Here is an 8,109-nt window from a genome sequence, read left to right as displayed (position 1 = left end):
GGGGCGGGAGGATCCCTGGGGCTCGTTGGCTTACTCATCCAACTGAATCAGTGACCTCCAGCTTCAGTAAGAAACACTGTCTCAAACTATAAAGGGATGAGAAAGATGCCTAAGGTCAGCTTACGGCTTCAGCAGTTACACACACATGCACCCACACACACATGCAACGACACACACATGCACCCCCACACACATGCAACCACACACACATGCACCCCCACACACATGCAACCACACACACATGCAACGACACACACATGTACACTCACACATGTGCACTCACACACATGTACTCACATACACATGCACCCACACACACATGTACCTACACACATGTACACTCACAAGTGTGCACTCACACACATGTACTCACACACACATGCACCCACACACACATGCAACCACACACACATGCACCCCCACACACATGCACCCACACACACACGTACCCACACACACGCAACCACACACACATGTACCTACACACATGTACACTCACAAGTGTGCACTCACACACATGTACTCACACACACATGCACCCCCACACACATATGCACCCCAACACAGCAACACACAAGGCAATGCTACATTTCCCCAGTCAATATGGGAAGGCAGATTGCAGATTTGGCCTCTCCACAGGTGAAGGACCACTAAGATGTGGCCTTGCCATGGGGGAAAGACTGAAGACAAAAGGCAGTCACAGCCAGAAGCCTGGTAGGGGCAGGGGCAGAAAATGGCACAGGTGAGGAGGCTGGCTAACCAACCTAAGATGATCCCCTCTGAGAGAGAGTAGGATGTGTGTGCTGAGCAACCTTAGCAGAGTTCTTTAACCAAACTGGAGTGTACTGGAATGGACCTACAGGGGTGGACCTAAGGAATAGTTTGTTCAAATGGAAAGGTGGGAGGGGGCAGGTAAAGAGGCAGAGAGGCAGAGATAGAAAGAGACACAGAGAGAGACAGAGACAAATACACAGAGAGACAGAGAGAGAGAAACCATGCACAGACAGGCAGGTTTACATATATTTGCATGTAAGTGCATGAGAAAGCCAGGGGTCAACCTTGGATCATACCTCAAAAGCCACGAACCTCTTAAAATGTGTGTGTGTGGGGGGGGGGGGTGTCGTGTCTATGTGCGTATAGGTGCAAGTGCCTACACACACCTGCAGCGTCCACAGAGGGTGTCAGGGTCCTGTGTCGCTCTGTCTATCATTCCTTTGGTCCTGTGTCACTCTGTCTATTATTCCTTTGAGGCAGGTTCTCTCCCTAACCCTGGCCTCACATTTTCTCAGCAAAGTCAGCAAACCTGACCCTTCTGTCCCTGTTCCCCTCAAAGCCGGGGTTACAGGCATGATACAGATGCCTGGCTTATTGTGAGGGTGCTGGTACCCTAACTGTGGTCCTCATAATTGCATAGCAGGGGCTCTTAAGTCTCTGAGCCCCGCTTTGTTGTGACCCAGGGTTTCCCACTGTGACAGCTGGCCAGTGAGGCCACAGGGCGTCCCGTCCACCTCCCCGTATGGGGATCACTGGCTTACACCACTGTACTCCTTGTTATGGGTTCTGGAGGCGGAACTTACTTATTTGCGCTTCTGCAGCACATGCCTCCTGAACCCTCCAGACTCCTCCTTCAGCAGAGAATTTAATCACTTGGCTTGTTCTTGTGACCGCTTGTGGGTGACCCAGGTTCAGATATAAGCTTGGGGCTCACCCACCCATACAATAGCAAGGCTGGTTTAGCAGACTCTCTCCTGTCCTGTCACCTTTTGTGACAAGAACTGTTCACAGGCTGGCCTTCGAGACGTGCCCTCACATAGTCCTGTCACTGTCTCTATTGAGCAAATCAAGCTATCAAATACAAGGTGGATTGTGTACAGGAGCTGGGCTTCCAGTGGGGCACACAAACCTCCCATCGTCTACCTGCCCTGAGGAATGTGCCCTGAGGGCTCAGGCTGGCCAGGCTCCTGGGAGAGACCCCCAACTCACTCTTCCACCAGCCACCCCTTCCATGTAACACGGAATCAGCCAGGCTTCTCTCTCCTCCAGTGGAACCCCGGTATGTAGCTCCCAAAGCCTGAAGCGCCCTCCCGGGCTTCCATCCTCAACGCTGGGGTCCTGGCAGGAGCCTTTATCTGGGGCCTTTTCTCCCACCGGTGAGTATTTCCTTTCCTCCCGGCTCCCCAGGACAGAATAACTATCTGGGAGCAGAAGGCATTAAGGCGTTAGGTAAACTCCAGTGTTCCCAGCCAGAGGGGGCTCCCTCTCAGGACATCCACGCACTGCCACCGAGGCAGCCCCAGGGGACTCAGACCTAGGTGCCCCATGCCAAAGCCATATTCTTAACCACAAGTTTGCACTGACCCTGAGAACAAGGCACTACCATTTCAATCCACAAGCCTCCCATGTTTGTAGAAACTCTGAGGAGGCAGAGCTGGCTGCCCTCCTCTCCTTTGGGCAGGTGCCGTACCCTGTGGAGGGTCCCAGGGCCCCGTGTGCTCATCTTCACAGGCTGGACACCAGTCGATGCCGGGCTGTGGCTGTGGCTGGTGCACCTTGGCTCCCCACTTCTTTATCTGCTGTGGCCCTGTGGCCTTCAGTTCCCGAGTGCCTTGGGACTGGCCAGCATCATTCTGCCCATTCCACGCTAAGCAGGCATCCCAGAAGCTTTCCCTCTTTCTCCTGCCCTGGAGCAGGAGGGGCCTGAACCTCACCCTATCACTTTCAGTGGCTGAGTGGACCACAGCCCGCGGGAGGGCTGTTACCATGACAATCATGGGTCGTACTTACAGCACAGGCCAGATGGCCTTGGCTGGCCTGGCCTTTGCCCTGCAGGACAGGTGAGACCTCAGCTGACTATGTCCACCCCCTTCTTGGCCACCTGCCTGCTGTCCTGGTCAGTGCAGAATAAGGCCTCTTTTCATGGGAGACCTGTTGGGGTCTCTTTATCTCACCATCTAGCTGGCCACACCCCACTGGGAACCACAGGAAGGCAGTGACACTCACCATTTGTGAATGTTCCATCCAGAAGCCTGTGATCCCTGCCAAGTGGGGACCTGAAGTGGAAACTTGTCAGTTGCGTCAGATGGTGTTTTGCAGGGGCAGACTCGTGAAGGAATGTTCTTCTGAAGTGGACACAGGTGAAAGGATGTTCTGCTAATAAGGCAAGCATGTGAAAGGACACGTGATGAAGGATTGTTCACTAATGACACCTTACAGTGCATAGTTGAGCTGCATCTGTCAGGACCCCATAGAGAGAAATGTACCAAAAACCTTCTGATGGTGTGCTGAGGCTTCTTGCTTCCAAGGTTCAATTGGCAGAGTGACATCAGCTAAGACAGACTCGTGTTGCTGAGGCAAGATCCATGGAAGACATGTGATGTTTGGAGGGAGTATAAATAGGGCTCAGCAGACTGTGAGAGGGCTTGCTTGTAGAGGTAGCTGTACGACGCTTCTTGGTCTTGTGTCTTCGCTGATCTTCACTTCACTGAGAGACACAGCCAAGAACTTTTCCTGGAGTCCTGTTGGTACCTCCTGCTGACTCGAGCTGAGGCTGAGGCCTGGCTGTCTCTGCTAGGTCATGTCACCGCTGCTGATTCATGTTTGCTATCCTGAACTCTATTGAATTGGACTGCTGGTGTACCTGTGAAGTGTTCATGAGTGGATCAAGCTGCTGCCGCCTGCTAACCTGTAAACTGAACTGCCAATTTCCAGACAACACAGGAGTTGCTCCAGAGAATCTTTCTAAGCAGGTCCACTCCCCCTGTATCCTTTCTTTCCTACTACCTCTGGTGGGTGGTGGGAGGTCAAAGTGTTTAAGAACCGTCATTAGAAGTAGGCTTTGAAAAAATTAAAGTTACAGGGACCACACAGCATTGACTTGAGAGGGGGCATTACCAACACTTAAAACCAGGAGTTAAAAACAGAAACAAGCAATACTTTCATCTTTTATCGGAAAATGAGAAGGTTCTGGGTCCTACCACCTTCTCCATCACATCATCTCTACCATCCCCCCACCATCATCACCATGTTCCCCCTTATAATTCCCAACCTTCCCATCATCCCCACCATCACCACCACCGTTGCCATGCCCACCATTCCCACCATCAGCACCATCACTAGTATCCTCACTATCACTGCCCATCACAATATCTCTGTTACCACCTGTCTCGCCTCGGATCACAGCCAGTGTGTCTCCCACGTGCCTCATAGAACCCTTGATGTCTCCAGGGAAATGAGTCTGTTACTTGAGGCTAGCTATTTTAAGAAAACATGTGGCAGATATTCTGCAGAGGACAGAAGACACAGAACTCTGTGAAGACACCAGGAGAGCTATCAGAAACAGGCCAGCTAGCAGGGCCCAAGGTGAAGAGGACCAAACAAGCCCTTGGAGAACAGTAAGGGGCCAGCCTAGCCAGGGTGGGCATGCCATGGTGCCAGCCATCAGGGTGGAGAAGGAAGGTTAGGGCTTTGTGTAGCAAGCGACTCGTGGCTGCTCCTCATCCAGTTGGGAAGCCAGGCCTTGCTCTACCCATGAGGTGACAAGTGCTGACTGTCTCCTTACAAGCCATTTCACAGATGGGAAAAGTAAGTCCCAGGGGCGCGAGTAGTTGCTGGAGGGAAACTGAGCTTGAACTTTGGCCAAACAGCTTCCTGTTCCCCTTCCATCACCCACCATGCCCTGCACAGAGAGGCCCTGCCTTAGAGAAGCTTTGGCGATTAGCACATGCCCCTGTAAGCACGCTGAGTTGGCAGTGACATCCAACGGAACCTCTGAAGAATGAAGCTCCGGCTTGCCTGGAACCTGGTCTTCATTAACACCAAAGCTGGGGCTGGGAGGGTGGCGCAGTGGGTAGAGCTCCTGTCTATCATGCAGAAAACCCTGGGTTCAATCCCCAGCACCACAGAAAACAGGATACAGTAGGCTAGCCTGGGCTACATGAGCTCATCTCAGAAACCAAAAGCCGAAAAAGCCCCAAGATCTAAGAAGGAAAATCATTTGTTTTGCACTATAGTTAACCACCTATAGGTTATAATCACAAATAATACATCTCTGAACAAAAAGAATGAGATCAAATACTTTTTTTGCAATCTTTCATTTTTAGGGTTTTTCCCCCTCCCTCTTCTTGATAAATTAGAAGGAAGCCAACATCCAGAGCCCACCCCCACCCCCACCACCAACCTCTTCAAGGCTTCCTGGCTCTCCCAGGGACCACAGAGTATCTTTTGTTATTCAAATCAGAAGCTTTGAAGTTCTAACCCTGCCATTACCCACAACTCTCTGTTGTTCTCTCCGAAGGTTCCAGATCCTTTCCAGTCCTCCTCAGTCAGTGTTCACACACGTCTGAAACACGGGAGGATGTCACACGGGGCTTTGCCTCTGCAGCCCTGGCCCGGGCTGGGTCTACCTGGCAAAGCCATCAGTGCCTTTTTGATGGGGGTAGGGACTGACTTTTAGAATGGTGTGGAATAACTTTCTCTTGTGGTCAATGTTAAATCCAAGCACCGTGGAGTTGGGGGATGTGGCCACACTGTCCTTGATAGGGACTGAGTCAGGGAGCCTGGGAGGTCCTCCAGGCCCCTGTGGGTCTGCCCTGGGATGCTGTCCCCAGCTGGGAGACATGCTTTCAGAAGCAGAGGCATAAAACCTTTTGAGGTCCCTCTGCTGTGGACAAGCCTGACTGTGGGAGGGGTGTCCTGCATTCAGTACGCCGCCTTATGTCACTAGCTAAGTCTGACAGGCAGGACACTGAGCTGGCAGTGGCCTCCAGGCAGCCAGTGTGAGATGCTGCATGCTGCAGCATACACCTAACTGTGACTCTGCCCGAAGCTCCTCCTTAATGTTGTTCTGCTATGGCCTGGCCCTAGACCCACGAAGCTCAGGCAGGGACATCTTCCTCTTGCAGAGCCTCTTTGGTGCAGTGGACTTACAAGGCCAAGCCACAACCACCCCATTGCCCAGGTGCTGGGCCACCGCATGACCCTGGTGGACTCCACTTGGGCTACGGCCATAGTACTGCCTGGCCTGTGACCACTGCAAAGCCCCTGAGCATTTTTCTGAAGAGGAAACTGGAGCTCAGAGAAGTAGCCCAGGCTGGCCTCAGATTCCCTACACAGCCTTAGATGACCTTGAACTCCTGGTCTTCCTGCCTTAGCTCCCTGCTGCTGGGGTCACAGGTGGGTATCATCATGTCAGGCAGCAGTAGCAGCTGTTTTCCTCCTCCTCCTCCTCCTCCTCCTCCTCCTCCTCCTCCTCCTCCTCCTCCTCTTCCTCCTCCCCTTCTGCTTTTCCTTTGAGACAGAGTCTCACTAGTAGCTCTGGATGGACTGAAACTTGCTATGTAGACCAGGCTAAACCCTTGCCTCTTCCTCCCAGGTGCCACCATACCTGGCATGCCAGTGTCTTCTTTCTTGTTAATGCAGCTGGCTTCTATGTCCATAGCTGCATGGCCCTGTGCCCTGCACTACAATAGCCAGGAGGAAGGCAGAGAGATGCCCCCTGCTGGCAGCCAACGAGGTCTGAGTGGGGTGCAGGGTAAACTGTGCCTGACCCTGGGCCACAGAACCTCCTCCCACCCAAGGGTATGTGGAGTGCTGAGAATGTTTTCAGAGATGGAGTCTTTCCAATGCAACTGCACTTGCCGTGATAAAACGTCATAACCAAGACAGCTGCAAGAAGGAAGGGTTGATGTGGCTTACGGTACAGGGGGTCACAGTCCACAAGAGCCCAGGCGGCTGAAAGCCAAGTGACAAGAACTCAAATTGCAACCACACACAGGAAGCAGAGAGGGCACATTAGAACAGTGGTGGGGGTCTTCTGAAACCTCCCAGCCCACCCCAGGGACACACTCCTCCAGCAAAGCCCACCTAACCCTCCACAAACAGCCACTCAAACTTCCGGGGGCATCACACTAAAACTACCAGGCTCCCCCACCGTGCACATGTGCAGGTGTATGTACACACATGTAAACACATGCAAAGATCAAAGGTCAAACTCAAGTGTTATTCTCAGAACTGTCTTCTAGATCCTTAAAAAAAAAAAAAAAAAAAAAAAAAAAAGCCCAGGCTGACTCAAACTCCCAGAGATCCACCTGCCTCTGCTTCCCTGGTGCTTAGGTTAAAGGTGTGTGCCACCAAGCACACCGTTCATATCTCCCAAGACAGGATTTCTCTGTCTTCCCTGTCTTACAGAGGCTGGGGGTTTGCCTCCGTGTGTGCCTCGAGCACTACCCTTACCTCCTCAGTCCCAGGGGTAAAAAATAAAAGGTCTTATAGAGGCTGTAGAGAGGGCACAGCTTGGTGCAGTGCTTGTCTCAAAAACACGAAGGCCTGGCCGATCACACTCGTGTTAAAGCCTGGTATGGTGGTACCCTTTACCATCTTAGTGCTGGGGAGGTAGAGACCATGGGTGCTGGGCCAACTGGCCAGAAGTCTAGCCTAAAAAGCAAACTCCAGCCAGAGTCATTTTTGAGACTTTTGACATAATCTCCTGAGAGCAGGGGAGGGAGCAGGAATTCCCATCTGCTCTTCATAACCAACGGCTCCTCCTTCTCTTCTGCCTCCTCAGATGTTAAGTGGGGGCCACAGGGAAAACAAGGCATGTCCTGGGAAGACAGTGGGTGAAGTGCTCACCTCCGGAGGGCCTAAGCTCAGTCCCCAGAACCCTTAGTGTGTGTGGGGGGGGGGCAGGTATGGTGACGGGTCCCTTATAATCCCGTCACTGAAGAGGCAGACACAGTGGATCCCAAGGCTCACCAGCCAGCTCCAGGCCGGTGAGAGATCCTGTCTCACAAAACAAGCCACATGGACATGGTGACACATACCTTCAATCCCAGAGGTCCAGGCAAGTCAGGGCTACGTACAGAGACAAAAAAACAAAAAAATAAGATGAACATCACCTGAGGACTGACACTCAAGGTTGGACTATGACATCCACACTCATGCTTAACATGTACATGGTGGTGGGGGAGGGGGAGGGGAGGGGGGAGAGGGAGAGGGAGGGGGGAGAGGGAGAGGGAGAGGGAGAGAGGGGGAGGGGGAGGGGGAGGGGGAGGGGAGGGGGAGGGGGGGAGGGGGGAGAGGGAGAGGGAGAGGGAGAGGGAGAGGGAGAGGGAG

The 8,109-nt window shown here is 52.7% G+C and overlaps 1 long non-coding RNA gene across 1 annotated transcript in view; it reads right to left on the bottom strand.

The window, feature by feature from the left end:
- Gm32245 overlaps window positions 1-7,881 on the bottom strand; it is an 11,433-nt gene extending 3,552 nt beyond the window's left edge. The window contains exons 1-2 of the long non-coding RNA XR_879496.3: window positions 7,818-7,881; window positions 3,001-3,637 (exon numbers count right to left, since the gene is read on the bottom strand). This is a non-coding gene — a long non-coding RNA (predicted gene, 32245). The remainder of the gene's footprint in view (window positions 1-3,000; window positions 3,638-7,817) is intronic.
- Window positions 7,882-8,109: the final 228 nt, after the last annotated feature.

Source organism: Mus musculus, chromosome 19 (genome assembly GCF_000001635.26).
Source record: "Mus musculus strain C57BL/6J chromosome 19, GRCm38.p6 C57BL/6J".
NCBI classification, from domain to species: domain Eukaryota; kingdom Metazoa; phylum Chordata; class Mammalia; order Rodentia; family Muridae; genus Mus; species Mus musculus.
This window is presented reverse-complemented; position numbering and strand designations above follow the sequence as displayed.